This window comes from Chinchilla lanigera, unplaced genomic scaffold, assembly GCF_000276665.1.
Source record: "Chinchilla lanigera isolate Chin_1 unplaced genomic scaffold, ChiLan1.0 scaffold00028, whole genome shotgun sequence".
In the NCBI taxonomy this organism is placed as follows: domain Eukaryota; kingdom Metazoa; phylum Chordata; class Mammalia; order Rodentia; family Chinchillidae; genus Chinchilla; species Chinchilla lanigera.
Window position 1 is genome coordinate 12,669,426 of NW_004955429.1, and position 21,565 is coordinate 12,690,990.

Consider the following 21,565-nt stretch of genomic DNA (forward strand, 5'->3'; position numbering starts at 1 on the left):
GGAACCTGGAACTCGGGCTTCCCAAGACACTGCCCCAATCATCCTGTGCAGGAGGCGGGGACAGGGACCCCAGCCTGCACTCTGAGCCCCCTACCCTGGACCTGGCTGAGACTGCCTTGCTGGCTACACCCCCAGGGAGCTCTAGGGGCCCCAGGAAGGGAGCAGAGTTCGGGGGCTGAGCCTGCCAGAGGCAGCCTGGGTTGGGGACCCAGCTGGGCCAGGCTGGCCCCCACTGGAATGCGGCTGCTCCCAGGCAGTGAGCTCAGGGCCCTGGAATTCCACCTGAGGAGCAGTCGCCTCCCAGCCTCCTCTTGTGCACGGAGGGTGTCAGTCGTGTCCCTTCCTGCCCTGCCCGGCTGGTCGGGGTGCTCCTGAGAGCCGGCTTCCCACTCCTGCCCTGGCCCCGGGCGGGCCTGTGAGTCAGGGGCAGCCAGGCCTCAGATAAGACTTGCTTAGCTATGCTCCTCTCGCTGTGCTGAGGACCACTTGCATAGTTGGCTGGAGAAAGTGGCCCGTAGTGGCATGTCAAGGGCCTGGGGAAGCCCGCCCCGCCTCGCCTAGGAGCTGCTGACCAGGCCTGGCTAGGCAGGGAGGAGGTATCCCCAGGCTGTGCCTCCAGCGCTGCCCCACACCCCTCGGGATTTTGTCTTATAATTGAAAGCTCTACAGTCAGCCCTTGCAGGCTAGGATCAGGGCCAGCCTTGGACAAGCTTCATTCTTCAGGACCTCGGCTTCTACCATGGGGAAGATTTCTTCCTTTTGGTCTCAGAGGGGTCTTCCATGTGAGGGCACAGAGTTCTTTGGAAGTTTTGATGCCAACCTTGTCATCAGCCTCCAGCTGCATGTTCCTGGCATCAGCCAAACTTGTTCCTACCCCAGGCCCTTTGCACATGTGGTTTCATCTGTCTGAAATGCTTTTCCCTCAAACTCCTTGCATAAGTAGCTCCTCTATTCCTCAGGTTACCTTCAAGGGAGCCCCTTCTTGACTTCTGTCCTCAGCCTCTATCTTTTTTTGTTGTTGTTTTGTTTTGTTTTGTTTTGCAGTACTGGGGATCGAACTCAGGACCTTGCACTTGCCAGGCAGGTATTTGTGCCACTGAGCTATATCCCCAGCCCCTTCAACCTGCATCTTATCTCTCTACACCATGCAGCTTTTATTTATTTTTCCATGTAACACCACCCAATAGAACTGTCTTCTTACCACACCTCTTTATTGCCCGTTAGCCCATACTACCAAGTCAGCTCCACCAGGGTGAGGAGGGTGTCAGTTCACAGTCGGATCCCTGAACTTTGAATGGTGGCTGGCGCTTAGAAGGTGCTCAAAAGATATTGAATGAATCAACGAATGAAATGACGAGCGTCTGCTCTTCCCTGAGAGAGTTTCTCAGGGAAGGACTCCCAGGTCAATTTGAATTTGAGATAAACCATTCTTTTTTATGTCCCAAATACTGCATGAGAGATACAGTGAAGGGTTATTTATGTCAAACTCAAATTTAACTAGGTTTCTTGTATTTGGAATAACATTTATATTGAGTGATCAATTTGCATATAGTTGTAAGAATACAGCAAAATCCTGTGCAGCTGCTGTCCAGTTCTCCCACACAGTGGCAGCTCGATAACGTCACAGCTGGGCTATGACGTTGGCATGGATGACACGCAGAGTGCCACGGGGTCCTCACACTGTCCTCTCCAAGCATAGCTGTTTCCCTTTTCCTCTCCCTTGTCTCTAGAACCCACTCATTTGTTCCCTGTTTTTATATTTCCACCATTTCAAGAATCATACACTTTACCACACTACAACACTCATAGTGTAAGTGGAATCACACACTGCATAACCCATGGATCTGATGTCATTTCACTCCCCACAATTCCTTTGAGATGCACGCACGTGCTTGTGTGTATCAGTGGTGTGTTCCTTTTCTTGCTGTGTAATATTCCATGACATGGACATATCACAGTTTGTTTAACCATTGACCTGGTGAACAAAGGTGTGTATTGTTTTCAGGGCTTATTTATTTAAAAAAAAATATAATGCTACTGTGAAGATCTTTGTATAGGCTTTTGTGCAAACAGAACTTTCCATTCCTCTGGGATAAATGCCTGAGAATGCAAATGTATCATAGCTGGGTGCATAGCTTTATAATAAAGTGCTGAGCCATGCATATTGGCACACTCCTGTAATACCAGCACTCAGGAGACTGATGCAGGAGGATTACTGGGAATTCAAAGCCACCCTGGGCTACAAAGTCAGTTCAAGTCCAGCCTGAAATGCATAGTGAAATGCTGTCTCACAAAGAGAAAAATGAAGGAAAATGGAAGGAAGGAAGGAAGGAAGGAAGGAAGGAAGGAAGGAAGGAAGGAAGGAAGGAAGGAAGGAAGGAAGGAAGGAAGGAGGGAGGGAAGGAAGGAAGGGAAGGAATTAAGGAAGGAAGGAAGGGCATGCTGAGCTATTTTCCAGAGTGGCTGTGTAACTCTTCTGTTACTCTATAACAAATACCTGAGGCCATTTCCTTAAAAGGAGGAAAGGTTTACTTTGGCTCACAGTTGTAGAGATTTGATTCCTGACTTGCTGGGACCCTTGCTGTGGGCCCGTGGCAACACAGTGTGGCAGAGAGTGAGCAAAACCTGCTGTCTTTCGGTCCATGTGTGAAACAGACCCCTGTCTGGGGTCCCCTGTCCTCTTCACCCCTTGTGACTTAAGACCTCCCACTGGGTCCACGTCTTGAAGGTTTTACCACCTCTCGAGAGTGCCGTCCCTACCTCCACTGCCTCCCAATAGTGTGAGCCTATAGGAACCAACATGGGCCTCAGTAGCTGCTCTTTTCCATTCCTGCCAGCCATGTCTGAGTCACTGCCTTCGTCCACACCTCTCCTGCAGGCGGCCCTGCGTCATTATTATTACTGCCATTCTGATCGGTGTGTTACTCCTCACTGCAGCTGTATTTCCCCGTCCTCTGTGGCTGACTCCTCTTCCGGCACATAGCTGGCTTCTGTCTGTCCCGCAGCCGAGTGTCTGTTCATGGCTTTTGCCCATTTTCTTATTAGACTGCTGATTTTTTTACTATTGCGTTTGGTCTTTGTGTATTTCCGACGCTAGGCCTGTGTCAGGAATGAGGCTTGCCATATCTTCCCTCAGTCACTAGCTTGTCTTTTTATTCTTATCCTAGGGTTTTTCACAAAGCAAAGGTCTGACCCTGCAGGGACCTTACAGACCCAGAGTCAGGCACCGCTCGCTCGCAGTCCCATGTCTGCCTCAGCATCGAGTTTCACGTCTCCGTGCTCTCGGAATGAACTCTTGGAGAAGCTGTGCATCTTAGGTTGAAGTCCACGGTTTGGCCTGTTTATGCACTAAATTAGGCTGCCCTCTGCCACCCTGGAGAGGAGCACAGGCCTGGCCTGGGCTTGGAGCTGGAGGCTGGCCCCTCCTGGGGCCCCCTAAATCTAGGGGAGGCTGAATCCAAAGCCACACCAGCAAGAAAGGGGGCTCAGAGCTCCCACTGGCTGGCTCCAGCTCAGAGCCCCTTCTCCTGGCCGAGATAAGGAACCAAGTGGGGTGAAGGGCCAAGATGGGGCCGAGGGAGCCCAGGGGCGACCAGGTGGAGTGGTGTGGGCTCGGAACAGGACACGACCAGGTCGGAAGGATGGGGGCCAGGCTGCAGCAGGGCCCCCACGAGGCCTGCGGTTCCTCCGCTTGTCCCTGGGCAGGGCCAGCCAGGTGCTGTCACCGCTGCCACAGTGAGGGCAGAGACAGGGCTCGGGAAGAGGGGGACGAGATAAGGGAGGGCGTGGCTGGACCCCCAGGGAAGCAGCCCTTCCCAAGGGGAGGGAGACGCTGCTGGTCCCTGGCTCCCTAGGCACAGGTCCCCAGCACCCCACTAACTCCTGCCCCCTGAATCTGGCAGGGATGTGGGCAGCTTGGCAGGCCCAGGGGAGGTGGCTGGACACCCTGGCCCTGGAGGTACCAGGAAGCGGGCAGCATGAGGGCGACGTCACTGTGCACTGGTCCCTAAGAACCGGGCACATGGCACAGGCAGGACCAGGACCCCCGGCATGGCACAGTGGGGGAGAGGTAGGTTGCAGCTCAGGTGACACAGCGCCTGCTTTGGGGAACATGTGGGTGAGATTCTAATGTTAGTACTTAAACCTAGGCACGAACTTGAACCCCGCATCTACACTGACCTCTGTTACACTCTGTTCCCTGCAGTCTATACACGGAAAACAGAGGCACAGAGAGGTTAAGAAAGTGACCCAAAGCCACACAGCAGGCAGGTCCTGTCCTGAGGTCTGAACCCATCAAATCAGATCTAGACTCATTTCTTAACTGCTTAATACATCTGTCCCCACCGTCTTCTGCTGGGGAGGGGACACTTTGGACCTAGGTGGGAATGTGACTGTGCTTAGAGGGGTTCTTCACATCACCCTTCCCAGGAGGCAAGGGACTGGCTGTCACGTGCACAGGAGTGCCCACGCCACTGTAGGGGGTGCCACAGATCCAAGGCCAGCATCTCAAAATGGCCAGAGGGCTGCGGAGGATCCCTCCCTACCCACAGGTGTTCAGAAGTCAGCTTTGGGGGTGTTTGTTTTGTTGTTGTTGTTGTTTGTTTGGCTGGGGTTTTTTTGTTTTTTTTTAAAATAGAGTCTCACTAAGTTGCCTAGGCTGGGGCTTGAATTTGGCAATCCTTCTGCCTCAGCCTCCTGAGTAGCTGGGATTACAAGTGTGCCCACTGCACCCAACTAGACATTAGTATGATCGCTAAGGGGCCCACAAGGGGCTTTGCAGCAGTGGCTGCCGGTCCTGTCTCCTCCCTGGCCTGCAGCCAGCCCAAGGGCTCCGCGTCCTGGCCATCTGATTTCCCTGATGGGATTCACAGCTTGGCTGCGGCCCTTCAGGCCCCTTAGCTGAGGGGTGGGGGCGGGCCTCAGAAGCTGCCAAGTGAGGCCAAGTCGGGGGGCTCAGTTCCACCATGGTGAGACCAAGTCAAAAGGCGCCCACTGAGGACAATTGCCTCCTTTGTCCTCACACGGGGGACTGGGAGACCTGCGTGTTATCAAATATGCCAGGGTGAGGGGAGGGGACTGAAGCAACCGCGGGGGCAGGGAGGGAGGGGCAGGTGGTCCTGGAGGGAAAGGAATGGGGCCCAGGTCATCGGAGGACCTGGCGCGACAGTGGATGCTTCCCCAGTCCTGACAGCTGGTGTCCTTTGAGGAGAGCTCCAGGGGTAACTTTGTCCCCCAGAGGAACACCTGTCTGTTAGCAAGGGGCACTTTCAGCATGGGGGGGCCACAGGGCTCCTGCCACCTTTGGACGCCCCATGTTGTGTGCCCACAACCCCGAGGGCATTGACTACCCTGCTCAGATGGCCAGCAGGGCCCCGGCAGAGCCCCCCATACCTCAGACTCCTGGGTAGCACAGCTGGGCTGTCCTGGGGTTCCCCTGACCTCACAGCCACCCTGGGACATCAGAGCAAGGGGCCAGGCCCTGGCCAGCTGGCTCCCCACGTGGCACTGTGTGCCCTGCGGGGGGCCATGTGTTCCTCATAAGGGATCTTACTGGGAAGAGCCTGTTGTTATTCCCATTCCACAGAGGAGGACAACTGAGGCCCACAGCAGTTAAGTGGCACCCTTGAGGTATCCTGGAAGGAAGGATGGGAGCCAGGATTCCCTGCCAGCCACCCTATCTGTGCCCCCAAAGCTGTGTGCACACCCAGGCAGCCTCAGCTCACCCTCCACAGTGTGGGGTGTAGCGTGTGCTGAGACTTGCAGGAATGGTAGCATTTGGAATAATGATTCTGACAGCTACATTTTACATCTTGTAACTTGCAAGGACTTTTTCTTCTTAACACCTTTGCCTAGCTGAGCCCCAAAGCTGTGCTCCAGGTGAGGGAGTTGTGCCCATTTTAGTGACCAGGCACCTCAGGGCTGCTGGCCACACTCCACTCTGACTCCATAGGCTCTTTGCCAGGCCTCTGCTCTGTGCTGGGTAGTGAGGAAGACACAGGTGTGCAGAGAGCTGTGATGAAACCCTGCATGTGTAACTGGCTGCCATGTGACCTTGGGCAGTTGCCCCGCTCTGAGCCTCGGTTTCCTCCTGGAAAAAGGCACTGGGACCGTGTGCTCCTCAGCCCTGAGGTGTAGGTGGAAGGAAAGGGTGCCCACAAGGGGCTTCAGGAGATACGCTGGTACATGGTGTGTGCTGGGAACCCACAGCCGTGACTCTGCACCCACAGTCAGTAGCCATCCTGGTGGAGGGGAGTCTTGACCCCTGCCTTCGTTCCTATGGGTGTTACTCTAATATTGCTTTCTGGCTCTAAAACTTCCCATTATTTTTCATGTCGTGGCCACAGGGCATGCTGGAAGGACTTAGAGACAGGGAGCTGTCCAGGGACCCACTGAAATCCGTCACTTCACGGAATAGGGAGGGTCAGGGAGCCAAGCCATTCTGACACCATGCTGGCTGTCCCCTGTCTGTAAAGGGTCACTCAGGCAGCCATACCTGAGCCACCACCCCTACAAAGGGCCCCTCTTGTCCTTAGCAGCCCCGTGACACACACAGCCACGTGGACCCCATGTGCAAGACACACTCACAGCCCCAACGTGGCCCTCGCTTACGCTGCTCCCCCTGTTGCTCCAACATCTGCATGTTTCCCTAAGCCGGGGTCTCTGCACTCACCATTCCGTCTGCCTGGAGTGCTACCCACCCGACACCTGCTTCTCACACCCTCAGGTGTCCGCTCAGATGTCACATCTCTAGGCCCCTCGCGTGACCCCTCCACTAGAGACGGCTCCTATCTGCCTCACCGCTTCCGGTTCCCTCTCACGCTGCTTTTGTGATAGCGCTGGTGACCACCTGACATCACACAGGCCGTGTGCTGAGAAGTCCCAACATGCCTGGGGCGCTTGCTGTGGAAACCTCCTCTGGGAACAGCATGGGTTCAAACTGAAGCTTCCTTCCCACGTTTTGTGCTTTTGATATCTGTCCCGGTGGCCCAGTAGACAAATGACTTTTATTGGAGGGTTGTTTGTTTTTAGTTTCTTGGGAACAGGGTCTTACTATGTCATTCAGGCTGGCCTTGAACTCACTAGGTATCCTAGGCTGGCTTCAAATTCATGGTAATGCTCCTGCCTCAGCCTCTTGAATGCTAGGATTACAGGCATGTATCACCACACCCAATGACTTTTACTTTAAAACACTTACAAAATCCATGTCTTAATCCAGGTATTGTTTGAAGTAGTACTTCATATATACTAATCCATAAAATTCTCTGAAGAGTCCACTGAGATACATACTACTATGGTCTTCCTTTTACAAACAAGGAAATTGAGACACAGAGAGATTCAGTGACTCACCCAAAGTCACACAGCTAATAAATAGTCAGAGTATGAATTCAGGCTGTCTGGCTCCAGAGTCTACATTCTTGCTATATTTCCTCTCTTGTGTATTCCTTAACTCACTCATTCATTAAATATTTACAGTGATACCTTTGTGTTAGGCACAAGACTTTGGAGACCGACAGATGACTGAAAAATTGTTCCTACTATCAGGTAGCTCACAGTCCAGCGGGTAACGCGGGACACATAAGTAAAGGGAAAGGAACTATAAATCATTCACCAAGCCTCAGCTGTGTGTCAGCTCTGTTGTAGGCACTGGAAATCAGAAATAAATAAGACACAATTTCTCCTTTTGATGGGCTTAAAAGTGGCCCCTTGACTTACAAACTCAGATCATTCCCCAGGGCCGGTTGGAACTCAAGTTGTCAGCTGAAGGCTCAGGCTGCTCTACACGGCCGTCAAAGTCTCTCTCCCGTACACAGGCAGATCTCAGTGTTCTCAGAGAGACACTGGCCCAGGATTTCCCAACTGATCCCATACAGGAAAGGATGTTGTAATGTTCCTTCCAGAACTCTTTAAGGGTTCAATCTGTATCTGAGACCACCTGGAAGCACAAGCAACTGGCATTTGGGTCATAACTCAAGCCTTTTGTCATAAGTTAGAACTAAAATTCTGGTCATAACCCAAGTTGTCATATGTCAGGTCAGTTGTAACTCAAGGGTCTGTTATATATTGTAAAGGTCAAGGGAGAAGAATTGCTGCATGTAGACGTGATCACATGAACAGGATCCGGTGGGGGCGGCGAGAGAGCATTGTGGGACTCCAGAATAGAAAGGTTTAGGCGGGTGAGTGGCTGGATGGTAGGAGAGATGGGTGGATGGGTATGTGGATGGATGAATGGACAGGTAAGAAGTACACATGTTAGCAGATGGCTGGATGGATAGCTGGATGGATGGATATTTATTTGGAAGGATAATTGGTTGAATGAATGGGTAAAAAGCTGAGCTCATTGCTGGGAAGTTGGACATTTTCCCAGTGAGATCACCAGACCAGCTGAAAGAAAAGGTTGGAAATCCATGCATTCATTCATTCAACAAATATTTAGTAAGCACCTATTTATGCGTCTAGTGGTGTTTCAGGCTCTGGGATTAGACATGGTACTTGCCTTTATGGAGCTGACATTCCAGGGGAAGGCAGAAAACAAATAGTCAAATAGAGAGAAAATCTATTGTCAGACAGTGATAAATGCTGTGATGAAAAATAAAGCAGGATGAGGGGACAGAGGTGGTAAGAGAGGACCTCATTTCAGATGGTCAGGAGAGACCTCTGTGAGACCGAGGGTCCTGAGCACCTGGGAATCTCACCTCCTGCAGAGGGAACAGGAACACAGTAGCCAGCCTGGCTGTCTTGGGTTAGCAGTGAGAAGAGTCACGGGTAGGTGTGTGGAGTCACAGGGGAGACAGGTACATCACTCCTGAACCCTCCGGGAAGCCCACGGGGCCACGGAAGCTGGGCCAGGGTGCGCGGGAGAGGCCCCTCCTCCATGTACCCTGGACAGGTTCCCAGTTAGGAGGGCGTCAGCGTTTTAATTGCAGCTCCCAGCTCTCAATGGTTTGCAATTCAACCGTAAAACAGGCCCTGGGCAACATGTGGCACCTCGGAGTGATTTACTTGCTCACCATTTCTATATTTAGTGCCATTGAATGCTTGCTGGCCAACTTTGCACAGAGAAAAAGAAAGAGGAATTTGGGGGAGGGAGACGGTTCACTTTTGGGGGGTTTTATTTTAAACACACAGATCTATTTTTTTTTTTTCAGTTGTTTTCTGAGATTATTTCCCAGCCTTTAAGAAGCTCTCAGGTGCCAGCTCATGGTGCATGGCGTTATACTGCGCCTGTCCAAACCAGAGACCGAGGGTTTGCCAGGATCCCCCACTTTTAAAGTATATGTGTGCCGCTGGCCAGAGAGGTGCGTTTAAAGGACGCCACCGCCAAGTGCAGGCTAAGTGGCAAAGGCGTGGATGACTTCAGTATTTTAGTCAGTGGCTGAGCTTCAAGCCAGATGCTCCTGTCCCCCATCTGAAGCTGGGGTTCCCCCTCAGGCCTCCAGCCTAGGGCTCTGCAGGCTCCTCAAGCTTGATCACACATGCTACTCTCCTGGAGAGCTTGTGCCAGGCATGGCTGACCCATGTGCAGGGTGAGGCAGGGCCTGGGAAGACCCCATGCCGCTGGCTGCTGAAGTTTCAGTGGCCCCCAAAAGATCAGGTACAGGAAACCTAATTGTCAAATCCCAAATGCTCCTGGCACTTGGAGGCAGGGCCCTGGGGAGGTCGTTAGGATGACAGCAGGTCACGAGGGTGAGGCTCCCACAATGGTGTTAATGGCTTCCTAAGAGAAGAGGGAGAGCTGAGCTAGCAACTTGCTGTGTGGCTATGTGACACCCTCTGTGTTAACTACTTTTCTCTTATTGCTGAGACGAAACACCAGACACCCAAAGTTAAAGGAGAGAAGGTTTATTAGCTCAGTTTGTGGAGGTTTCAGTCCATAATTGGCTGGCTCCAAGGCAAGGTGGCACATGGCAGAGGGGCATCGCAGAGGAGAAATAGTTCATGGCAGGCAGAAGGTAACAGATGAAGAAGGGGTGACCACAGCTCTTTCTGTCTCATATATTATCCAGGCTACTTAGGGCAGGTAGTACTCGCACCCTTAATCCTACTGCCCTTGATCCTAGCATTGCACCATGAATCAATCCCACCATCACACACTCAGGATCCAGCTGCCTCTGAAAAAGCCCCACTTATGACTGCATGAGGCTTTGAGGGGACATCTAGACATGAGTCATAACACCCGATGTCATGCTATGATGCAGCACATGGCCTTCCTAGACAACAAGGCTCTTGGACTTCTGGCCTCTGGAATCTCTCTTCTTTATAAATTACCCAGTCTTTAGTATTCACTAACAGCAACAGAAAATAGACTAAGACATTGGTCCAATAGAAATTTAATAGGAGCCACATGGTAGCTCCAGAGGAGGAACAAGGTAGCATGTTCTAGCAGCCACATCTAAATGATAAAAAGAGGTGACATTAATTCAAATGGTATTATTTTATTTAATCTATTACTATATGTCCAAAATATATGGGGCTGGGGGTTTAGCTCAGTGGCACAACACCTGCCTGGCAAGCACAAGGTCATGAGTTCAATTCCCAGTACCAGAAAACAAAACAAAAAAAAAAAAATGCTACTCAGAATATATCATTTCAATATATAGGAATATGAGACTTCTTACCTTTTTCCTGTAAAAACCCTTTGAAAATCTGGCACTTGTATGGCAGTACATCTGCAGCTGCCATAGCCAGCCCAAGCTCTCATGCCTGGTAGCTCCTGGTTGGGTGGCACAGATCTAAGCCACCTTGAATATCTCTGATAATGGGAAGCTTACTACTTTTTGGGACACCCTCTCCATCCCTTCCAGCTGTGGGCTGGGGACCCGGAATAATTGAGGAGCTCCAGCTTCACCTTACAGGTCCCCAAGCCAGTGGGCAGTCTCCATTGAGGACTGTCCCGGAGTAATGAGGATGCCCACAGCTGCTGGTAGCCAAAGAGACCAGGTCCCTCCTTACAGATCAGAGCCTTGGGGACTCTGTCATTCCCCACCCAGGCCTCTCTCCATGGGGAGGACTCACCCTTGCTAGGAGAGGTGCAGGACAGAGATAAGTTCAGCATTTCTGTCCCCAAACAGAGAACTCCAACTGCAGGGGCTGAAGAAAGGGCGTCTCAGGTGTCCCTGTGCATATGTTGCTGGCTGCTTGAGGCTAGGGCTGCTCTGCTCTGACTTAGGAGCCGCTGTTCTGGGACCAGGGCTGCCTCAGTGACTGGCAGCCTGGACAGGTCCTGGCTGTGGTCCAGGCCATGCAGCAGAGGGTGAAGGGTTACAGAGGGTGCTCAAACAGGCCCAATCTGTCTCTCAGAGCCCTGCCTCAAAGCCCACCAAGGGAAGCACACTTCCTTTGCTTTTCCACTGGCAAACTCCTCCTCATCCTTCAATACCCTCAGGTTGCCTCCTCTAGAGCCTTCCTGTAGTACTGCTCACTTGGCCCACATCGTGGCAATGTGCAGAGAGACCCCTGCTGTGGCCAGTGCCCCTGTAGGAAGACTGTCACAGGACAGGATGTTCCCCTGACTACACTCTTGGAGACAGAGACCCTGTGTGACCACCCCACCACACCATGGCACCCAGCACAGGCCCTGGCAGTGAGTCTGTCCCTGGAGATGGTTCTGGAGGCACAGAGCAGGGCTCTGAGTCCTAGGCCTCGAGGTAGAACTCCTACGAAGCTTTGACCTCCACCAGGGCCTGGCCACACCCTAGACCCATGACACAGTGCCCTGGGGAAGGGCAAGGCAGGGCAGGTGGAAAATCCTAAATGCACCTGGCTGGACCAATGGCAGTCTCTTTCTCTCTCTCTCTCTCTTTCTCTCTCTCTCTCTCTCTCTCTCTCTCTCTCTCTCTCTCTCTCTCTCTCTCTCTCTCTCTCTCTCTCTCTCTCTCTCTCTCTCTGATAGAGAAGGGGGTCTACTAAGTTGTTCAGGCTGGCCTTGAACTTCTGATCCTCCAGCTTGCTGAGTGCTGTGACTATTATAGCCACTGTGCCTGGCTCAACTCACGTATGCAAAGTGTAGAGTTCATTGGATTTGAGTGTATCCCAGGAATATGCACCCATCACCACAGTTTTAGAAGTTTTTGGCACCCAAGAAAAACCCCATAACTAACACTTCACAGTCACTCCTTGTTCCCTTTCCCCCATCTTCTTGACAAGCACTCATCTACTTCCTATCTGTATGGCTTTGCCCATGCTAGATATTTTCTGTAAGTGGAGAGACACCATAGTGGCCTTTGGGGATGGTGCCTTTTGTACTGTGATGTCTTCAGAGAGATCCCAGGAGGGATCTCTTAGAGGTGGGGCCTCATGGAGGAAGTTAGGTCACTGAAGATGTGTCCTCCGAGGTATGTCCTCTCCTCCTGGTTGGCTTCCTGGCCACCATGAAGTGAGCAGTCCCATCCACCGCATGCCTCTGCCACGGTATGGCATGCTCTTACAATGGTATCCCGTGCTTTCACAGCCCCAGAGCAACAGGGTCAAGTCACCTTGGACTGGACCCTCGCAAACTGGGAGTTCAAGTCAAGCTCTCCTCCTGTAAGCCAATTATCTTAGGTAGTTTGCACAGTGACAGAAAGCTAACATGTGTTAGTACCTCATTCCTTTTTGTAGTGTAATATTCCAATCTATGGCTAGACCATATTTTGTCATGACCGTCAAAAGAAAATAGAGATGAGTCCCCAGTGAAGGAACTTTTACTTGGGATTAAACAAAGAATAGGATTGTAATCCAGGACACCCATGCACAGAGTAGGGTGACTGCTGGTCTGTTTGGAGGACAAACGAAAGACCAGGAGCTTTTACAGGACAGAAAAATCTGTGCAAGTTATTCTGAGAGAAAGTTCACTGGCTCTGGGGGTGCTGGTGGGAGATGGTGTGCTCTGACTGGCCGGAAGCGACTATGTGCCAGTTATAATGTGGAAGTCGCTTAGAGCAACCATTGGCAATAAGCTGCTAAGTAAAAATTGTCCTAAAGATCAGGCAGGCCTTTCACAGTCCCTGGGGGCTCTGGGCCTGTGTCCCTGGGGCCTTACCAGGGCCTGCACCACCCAGCTGGGCCTGGTGTCTTCTCTGACAGCCAGGACTCTCCTGACCTCGTGCACATCTCCATTCTTCCATGCTTTTGTCTTCCTGCGCCTGCTGAAGTGTCTGTCCTGTTTCAGCATGGCTATCAGAGCGGGCTTCTCTAGTGCCACCTGACAGGAGCCCTCTGCCCAGGTCTGGCCTGCTGTTCTCCAGCCCAGCCACTGGCTCCATCCATTTGCAGATGGCTCCCTGCAGCCTCCACAGCAGGCCCGGCCCATATGATCCCTCTGCCTGGCCCTTCCTCTCCTCTCTCTAGCGGCTCCTCAGCCTCCTCTGCTCAGGTGAGGGTCACCACCTCACCCCAGTAGGGTCCCTCTTTTACCAATGTCCATCTGGATACCAGGAATGTAGCCGGGGACAGGCAGACCAGGACCTGGCCCCTGGGAAATAGCCTAAATCCCACAGAGAGATGTGTGGTATGCTCCAGGGTACAGGGACAGGAAAGAGGAAGGCAGAGCAAAGGCTGGAGAAAATGAGGAGCCAGGCACCATGGCACATGCCTGTAATCCCAGCACTGAGGAGGTTGAGGCAGGAGGATCTCCAGTTCAAGCCAGCCTGGGCTACATAGTGAGACCCTGTCTTTAAAACAGCAGCAACCAAACCATTTTCCAATGGGGCTGCAGGAAGGGAGCTGAGGCTGGCATCAGGTCTGCGCGTGTGTGATAGGTGGGTGGTGGCCACTTCCTGCTCCAGGGTGTGAGATGCTGGCAGCCCACCCAGGCAGGGGCTGAAATACTACGTGGTAGGAAGACGAAGGAATGATGGGTGTGAGCTGCATGTGCAAGCAGGGAGCACGGGAGTGTGAGGGCGTACATGACTATGCAAGGCGCATGGGTGCACACCTGTGCTGGGAACCTAGGAATACGCAGATCTGGGGGTGAGGGGCTCCCTGTGCATGAGACCCAGCTTCTGAGGAGACGCCAGTTGGGCACAGGCCGGATCCTGGAGGGAGAGAGCCAGGGAGGACAGGGAGCCAGATGGGGCCTGGGCCTCCAGAATGCCGTTATGGGGACAGGAGCGGCTCTGGGTTTGGGCTGAGCCTTCCTCTGAGGCCCGGCCAGCCTCTGCCCGCCCTCCCCGCGTGGCAGCCCTGCTCTGCCTCTGTGGAATGCGCCCCACCTGAGTCAGACAGGAATACTCTGCCGTAGTTGTGCGTCCAGCGTGACTTAAAGAATGCGACCAGAAGAAAATACTCTGAATGTTTATGGGGGGAAAGCTGTTTCTCCCCCTCTTTCATCCAAGTTGCCCAGAGGAATACAGCTGCAGCTGGGTGAAACGCAGTTTCGGGCTCATGATGGATGGACGGCAGAACGGGGAGGAGGAGGAGAAGCAGGGAGGAGGAGGAGAGGGGCGAGAAAGGAGCAGGAGGAGCAGGAGTCGGGGGACAGGGTCACGTCCTCGGGCCTCTGCGGCCACCGCACCACCAGCACTGGAGCCGACCCCAGGGAGTCAGGTGAACATGGTGGACTCCAGCCGAGCCACTTCTCTCCTCACCCCCACCCTCTTCCTCCGCTGTCCCTGTCTTCTCTCCCTCCCAAAGATCCCCTGCTAGCCGCTTCACTGTACTGAGGGGGAAACCTCAGGCCCAGCATTGGAGAGAGACTCATTCATCGCCGCATAGCCCTGCGAGGCTGCCGAGCCCCTGAAGCTCTCCCTCCTCCATGTCACATATGGCTAAACCCACCCACTAGGGCCCGGCCATCGGCTCTACCAAAGACAGCCCCGCCACACAGAAGAAAGTTTATGTTCTCAGCTGGGATGCTTTAAACTGCATTAGCCTGGCTGAAGAACAGAGAGAATTCATTCATTCACGGAACTGAAGGGGTCCAGGGTGATGAGTTCAGGTCCAGCTTAATCAGGATACAAACGACACTCCAGGAAGCAGCGGCACACGCCCCTTGCCCTGTGCACACTTCTCAGCTCTGCTGCCTTCGTGGGCACCACGTGGCTACAAGGGCCCCGCTCACAGCTGGGTCTGCCCCCGCCTCCCTCTGGTTCACATCTGGTGAGAAACAACCAGGAACTGTTGCCTCAGTTGCACACGGAAGCCCCGGGACTTTCTGTCCTTACCAATGACCTGTGGGGACCAAGAGCGTGACCGGTGGGGACGGTGACTGCTGGGAACTAGTGACCAATGTGGCCACTCCAGCGGCAGGGGCCGGGAAAGCCTCACCAGGACGCTGGTATTTGCTGAGCTCCTGGGATGAAGCAGCGCTGCTGGAAATGTGGCACTGGGGTGGCAGCAGAGGGACAGCACAGAGTGACCCAGCCCAGGGGGTGAAGGCCAAGCAGTCGGGGTGGCCCCATGCTGGAGGCCGTGGGAAGCAACTGCAGTGTTTATAGGTCGAGGTCCCCTAGGATGCTGTGGAAGGAGCCAGGTGCTCTGCTCCCAGGGGCCCCCCATGGCCCAGACTGAGCAGGACCCCGAGCCCCCTAGTCTAGCTCCCTCCGCTTGAGACCATTTTCTTCCTCCAGGAAGTCACCCCATCCTCCAGGAAGCCCCAAGGCAGACGTTGATAGCATCTGCTTGGCATCCTGAATCAGGGAGTTTTCTGAAGCCAAGTTTCTCCCTGGGCCCCTCCCGGCCCGAGCGCCCCACCCTGTGCAGCTCTGGGCCCTGGGCAGCACCTGGTAGGTTCATTGTTGGCACTTCCTGGGGGACCTGTCAGAAAGATTGATTCCTCTCCCTCCAGTGGTGCAGAAACTCCTTCCTGCTGCTCCAGACAGGTCTGGGGCACTGCGGGGGGACAGAAGGAGCTCAGTGGCAGCCCCACCCCACTGGGTGCAGGAATCCCCTCTCCAGACTCCAGCAGCTGCTTGCACACACTTTCCGGGACCAGGAGCTCACCACTTCCCTGGCTGCCCCTCCAGGCCTGGGGAGCCCAGCAGAAGGCTGATCCCTCCCTGAGCAGGGCTCTGCCCCGGTGAAACATCACTATGCCCTGGTGTCTAAGCTCTGGCCCTCTTCCTGCTCGTCCTGTCCCAGGACAGACCCATAGAGCTGGACCCCAGAAACTACCTTCTCCAGGCGGAGCAGCTCCCTCTTATTCCTCACGAGCTCTCCAGCCTCCCCCTGCACACGTGCGTGTTCTGTCTCTGCCCACCTGCTAGGGCATATCGCAGCTCTAAAAATCACAAAGAAAGACCGACCCCTCCTTTGTCATGTGCATTAGACTTTGGTTAATATGGCCCCAGACCACTGGCTTTTTAGTAATCTTCTAGCTCACTTGTGGTCATCTAAAGCTTTCTGTCTTCCCCAGTGTCTCCTATCTTAAGCTTCTGCAATCAATTTTTTTTTCATAAATACCACAAATTGTAGATGCTAACCCCTCTCCTAGCTGACTTCAGCCCCCACGTTTTAGCCAGTGGGACAGACTGAATTCTTCCAGGAGCTGAGCTCACATGGTCCCCCGCAGGTGCGGCAGATGACAGGAGCCGGGTTTCAGCAGCACCCAAAGACCCTTCTGCCCCCAGACACCCCTGTTCCTGGCTACCTGCTCTCCTGATGTCTTGTCAGGGCTCAACACAGGCTACTGGGGAAGCTGCTGCTCCAGCCTCCAGGCAGACCTAAGGGCCCGAGGCTGGGCACCATGTTCTGTTCCACTCCAGCCAGCAGTGTGTGCTCCCAAGACCAAATACTCCAGGTTTGCAAAGCCGTAATTCAGCTACTCATTGCTGCAAATGGGCCATGGCTGGAGCACTGACTGGGTCCCACAGAAACTGGGAAACAGAACAAAAGAGGAGTTTGGTTTGGGTTTACATTTGCTGAGAGCTGGTTTATCTGCACACCCCTACTTGGAGCCACGTGGCAAGTCCGTCCTGGAAGGATAAGCAGTGTACAGATATCTGGGACCCCTGACGGGACACTGACAATGGTCAGGTCATCCCAGTGCCCTATTCAAGCAGTCTGGGGCAGCTATGGAAACCGAGAGGGAGTCACTGTGCACCCTGACAACCGCAGAAAGCCTTGGAGGGAAGTGACTTTTTATTCTGTAGAATATTTAAAAGGTCTAAGGATAGCTGGGCATGGTGGTGCATGCCTGTAAGTCCAGCAGCTCCAAACCAAGACAGGAGGATCACAAGTCTGAGGCCAGCCTGGGCAACTTAGTGAGACTCCGTCTCAAAATCCAAATTTTTAAAAGGGCTGGGGACGCAGTTCAGTGGTATAGTACTTGCCTAACACGCAGGAGCCCCTGGGTTCAATCTCCAGTACAGCAAAAACAAGCAAAAGGTCTGGGGCTGGGTGTACAGCTTAGTAGAGGTGGGGCTCTTGCTTATCCAGCAGGAGGCCCTGAGTTGCATCCCCAACACTGAGCAAATAAAGGCCCCAAAGACAGCCTCTGGCCATCCCCAAAGCCCCTCTTAGGAGTGTATATGTGCAAGCCTTTTTTATTTCATTTGCTTTCTTTTTTGGTGCTAGGGATTGACCCAGAGCCTTCTCGTGGTGCCACATCATCAGACCTTTTTTAATTCTTTTACTTTGAGATAAGAGCTCACTAAGTCCCTAAATCACTCAGGCTGAGTCCAAACTTATAGTCCTCTTGCTTCAGCCTCCCAGAATGCTGGGATCACAATAGACCTTTTCTTCCTCACACAGACAAAAGAATACTGTGAACTCTGAGAACCTGGTTCTGTTCCCCTAACAACATGTCTTGCCCATCTGTTCTCCAGTTGGTACCCAGCCTCCCCAGCCCACCGGAGGCTCTCGGCTGCACGCCATTCCAGGGGCAGATCTGCCAGCGTTGACAGAACCAATCCCTGGTGGTGGATCTTTAAATTCCTCCAACCTTTTGATATTGCAGATATGGCTCTGGGGAGCTCTTTATGGCTGCACACAGGGTGAGGCTCCCTGCAGGGTACAGAGGCAGTAGCAGAACTGCTGGCTGCAAGATCTGCAGGGACTGTGTGCAGGGTGATAAAGATCGGCCTCCTGATAAGGCCCCGGCAGGTGCAGAGCCACAGGCACCGGTGGTTGAGCCTGGCTGTGCTGGGAGAAGCATGGCCCGGGGCTGGGGCGGCTCTGCTGGGCTTGGTCCTGGTGCATGCACACTGGGAAAGGAAGGAGAGCATAAGCGACTGTGACAGCCAGGCGATGGTTAGGGGAGGCTCGGTCTCTCCCACCATGGAGCACTATTCAGCCAGGACAAAGGAGGGGAATCTGGCTATTGCTGCCGTGTGGAGGGACCTGGGAAACTGGTCATGTACTGTGTGTCTTCTTTATAGGACCATCTAAGGCAGGCTGGTAGCCTTAGGGGCTATCCAGGGCAGGAAAGAGGGAAGGTAGGGAGTGACGGCTAATGGAAAAGTTTTCGAGAAACTACTAAGTTGTATGCTTAAATGGGTAAACCTTATGTCCTGCGAATTGTGTTGTAACGAAGCTATTAAATAGCTTTGGGAATCAAACTGCTCCAAGTTACTGGAGCCCAAAGGGCTGGTGCTGTGCCTGTAGCTGGCAGGGAGATGCTGGATAGCATCACTCCTCAGGCCTGGAATCCAGGGGAGACTTGTGACCTTTGCCAGGGGACACAGCCATCTTGTGGGGCCCAGGCAGGCACAATAACTCCAAGACCCTCTTCCTGCCCTCCACCCTCCCTCCAGCACCTTGCACCAGCCACATACCTCCCAGACTCCTGCCTTGTGTCATCTGGTCTGTGCTCTGGCCTGGTAGAATGTGAAGGTAGCGGGATGGAAATGTCAGAGCCCAGCATCCCCATACACCCGGTCTTTAAATGGGGACCCAGAGATATAACCACCCACATGAAGTGTTGGCACCTTCCCAGCCCTCAGTTGTCCCCAAAGGTCACTCTCCCCACCCCGCAATGTAGGCTTGATGCCTGGCTGGCCTGGCAGGGTTTTCAGAGCCTGAACTCCTGACAGGTGACTGCTTGGACCAGATGGGGCCAAGTCTGAATGCACTCTGCACGGTGCCAGGCCCTGGGAAGGTGCAGGGCATCCTGGCATCCCAGGACACTGAAGCACAGGGTTTAGGCTTTCCAGGGAAGAAGGGTAGGAGGGTAGCAGCTGGGAGGCAGATCTTTCTGCTTTATCCCGCTCATGCCTCCTCCACTGCTCTCCCCGGACTCAGGGAGAAGGCTGGGTGCCTGCTGGGTGACCAGCTCTGGCCGGGGCAGCTGTGATTAGCGCCGGCTTAGCGTGGACATAATGTGGTCACTGAGGCTCTCAGAATGCAGAGTTAGCAGGGTTAGGCTGGGTGTCACCTGATTAGGGCCCATTCAATATCACTGCAGCCTCAGGCAATTGGCAGCCGCAGGGGAAGAGAGAGACCTCACGGGGAAGGACACTGCATGGGGCAGGAGCGGCAGCCGTGCCAACCCAGCCTGCGGTACTGAGGTCAGCACCCGGCTCATGGCAGCAACAACATTTGGGAACTCGCAAGTCACACCACATTCACACTGCTTTCTCACTTAACCCTTCCGAGGCTTCCCATTGCCTTTTTAAACGAAACTTCATTGAGGTATAAATCAATATCATGCAATGTGGCCATTTAACTTTTTTGGTGAAAACATTTAAAATCTCTCTAGCTTATACAAAGACATGGGACATTATCTTTAATCACCCTACTATGAAAGAACTTGCTTCCCTACCTGTTACTTAGTACCCATCATAACATAGTTCCCATCCCTTCCTCCCCCGCCCTCCCCACCTTGGTGATTGATCACTATTCTGCTCTTAGCTTTCAGGAGACCAGCTGCTCTGGCTTCCCTCAGCCTTTCTGTGCCTGGCTTATTTGACTTCACATAAAAATCTCTCCTTCCTTCCATATTGTTGCAAATGACAGCATTTCATTCCTTCCCAGGCTGAGCAGATTCTGCAGCACAGAGGGACCACATTGTCTTTATCCGTTTCCCAACCACTGGGCACAAGATGGCTTGTTTCTTGGCTGTTGAGAACAGTACCACATGAATATGGGGTACAGCCGTCACTCCCCAGTTTCTTCCTCCTCTGGATCTGCACCCAGCAGTGGCAAGACCGGCTCCTCTGGCAGCTCTCATTTTAATATTCTGAGGAACTTCTATAATAGCTGTTCTCATCTACATGCCCACCAGCCATGGATAAGGGGCCCCTCCTCTCCTCACTCTCAACAGCCCTTGTTAACGTTAGTCTTTTTGAGAAAACCCATTCTTACTAGGGTTAAGTCACAGTAAGTTTTATGAAACCTTCATTGTGTAGTTATTCCACATTTTAGTTGTCCACTTGTCAGCTGGTAGATATTTGTGGGTCCCCTGTCCCACTTTTTAGCTATTATGAACGATGTTGCCGTGAATGTGCACAAACAGGTTTTATGCGAACATACATTTTCATTTAACCTGGGTGTGTATCAAGGAGTGGAACTGCTGGGTCATGGGCCAACACTCTGGTTCACATTTTGAGGAATCGCCAAACTATTTTGCATGGTGAGGGCACCATGTCCCCTTCCCATCGGCGTAGCGTACGGGTCCTCGTCTCTCTGGATCCCCACGAGCCCTGGTTGTTGTCTGTCTTATTTCTACCATCCTCATGCGTGTGAAGGAGCTCATTGTGATTGAGATCAGCACCTCCTTGTTGACTAATGATGCTGAACATCTTTTCTTGTGCTTATGGGCCACTGTTACCTATCACATCTTTATACATTGCAAGCTACCATGTATGTGCAAAAAAAGTACAAGAGCATCCACGTTTGCTTAAAAGAAAAAGTACAAAGCACGATCCGTGGGCCCATCGTCCACATCAAGGAACAGCGCATTCTCCCACAGCAGGAGACCCCTGGGTGACCCTGGCCAACCACAGCCTCTCCCCTCTGATATTTGTCATCCTCGTTTCTTTTCATTAATCATAGTCTCTCCCGGTTGGGCTCCTAAACAATCCAACCCAATTTTGCCTGCCTTTGAACTTGATTCAGTGAAACAATTCTATGGAAGTTTTTTATGATTAGCTTCTTTCCCTCCTTGCGGTCTTTCTTTCTTTCCTTTTCTTTCTTCCTCCCCCTTCCTCCCTCCATTCTTCCCTCCCTCCCTTCCTTCCTTCCTTCCTCTTTCTTTTTGGACTGAATAGTGAACTCCAGGCCTTTACATTGAGTTATATCCCCTACCTTTTTTATTTTGAAACAGGGTCTTTATTTTGCCCAGGGTGACCTTGGACTTGTGATTCCCCTACTTCAGCCTCTAAGAATGCTGGGATTACAGACATGTGCCTCCACATGTGGCTTCCCCAGTATATCACTCAGGCTGATTGCTGTCCCTGTGATTTGCATTCATTGTCACTGCCCCACTGTGTCCCCTGGAGTGCAGGAACTGCCATTCCCTTCTGCCCTGGACCAGCATATGGGTGGTGCCCAGGTCAGAGCTATTAGGAGCATGGTGCCTGTGAACCTCTTGAGCCTGATTCTTATGTGCATGAAATGAGTCCCTGGGAATCTGTACCAAAGGAGTAGAAGCTCAGTCACAGCCATGCATGTGAAGTCTGCCGGCAGGGCACACGCTATGCAATGAGCTAGA

The 21,565-nt window shown here is 52.8% G+C and overlaps 1 protein-coding gene across 1 annotated transcript in view; it reads left to right on the top strand.

Moving 5' to 3' along the window:
* Wnt7a (wingless-type MMTV integration site family, member 7A) overlaps positions 1-21,565 on the top strand; it is a gene marked incomplete at its 5' end in the record, with an annotated part of 46,006 nt that overhangs the window by 21,433 nt on the left and 3,008 nt on the right.